A 1,008-nucleotide genomic window follows, 5' to 3' on the forward strand; every position below is an offset into this window, starting at 1 on the left:
ATCCAAGAAATTTCGTATGTCCAGGGTTCGACCACATCACCCTCGCATGCGAGCCTGCCCCGTGTCCGATATGACGAGTCATCCAAAGTGGAGGTCCAACCGGAGTCCGACGCGTGTCCTAGCCATGCCATGTCCGAAGCGAGCTGCCTCCTGTCCTGACGCATGTCTGATGCGTGTGCTGCCCTCGCATCCGGCGGATGGCCCTCGCACCTGCTGTCGTGTGGCTTCTCCTACTCCCTCTGGATCCAAGCATCACCCCTATATAAGGGAGGTGTGAATCCTCCCGATTATAGTTTGGAAATTTCACACTTTTCACCCTAAACCCATTTTTAAGCCATTCCAACTTCCCCTGAAGCCCAGGGATCATACCTAACACCCGAAATACGTTTCGAAGTGCCTGAAGAGCCCGAGAATTTTATCTTTTCGGTTTGAAGTTGAACCCTCGCAAGGCTCAGTTTTCAATAAAGCTCCCGATTTTCATCGAAGAAAGCTAATTATAGTAACAAAGTGTTGCCCAAATTACTATTTTAACCTCCAGTTAATTCATAGTGAGTTCAATATATAGGAACAATTGAATGTTATGTGTTATATGTGATATATGCTTTTTCTGTGTTATTATTTCATGCTATTATGGTAGCAAAAGTTGTACCCTTAACCATGTGATCAGTGAAAGGACTAGTATCATAGTGGTAGTGGTATGTAGCCTCTGTCCGTGTAGAGCATGTATCGTAAAAGAATGACTTCTACCCCTATGGCATTGGCAGAAGGTTGGATAGGGTTAAAACTCCGAAATCTACCAAAATGTTTAATCAGAAAATGTATGTCATCTGTGCCATTTGGACTGAAGCTTTATCGATGTATATCAGGTTTGGAATTTGTTATGTCGGATTGATTGTATATTTATGAATCAAATCATTGATTGATATGGAAAGCTTGTCACATGATTCACATATGCCTTTGTTGTTCCTTGTTCCTCTTTGCTTCTACCATATTGAACTATAAATACAT

Source organism: Lactuca saligna, chromosome 5, assembly GCF_052625555.1.
Source record: "Lactuca saligna cultivar CGN05327 chromosome 5, ASM5262555v1, whole genome shotgun sequence".
NCBI classification, from domain to species: Eukaryota; Viridiplantae; Streptophyta; class Magnoliopsida; order Asterales; family Asteraceae; genus Lactuca; species Lactuca saligna.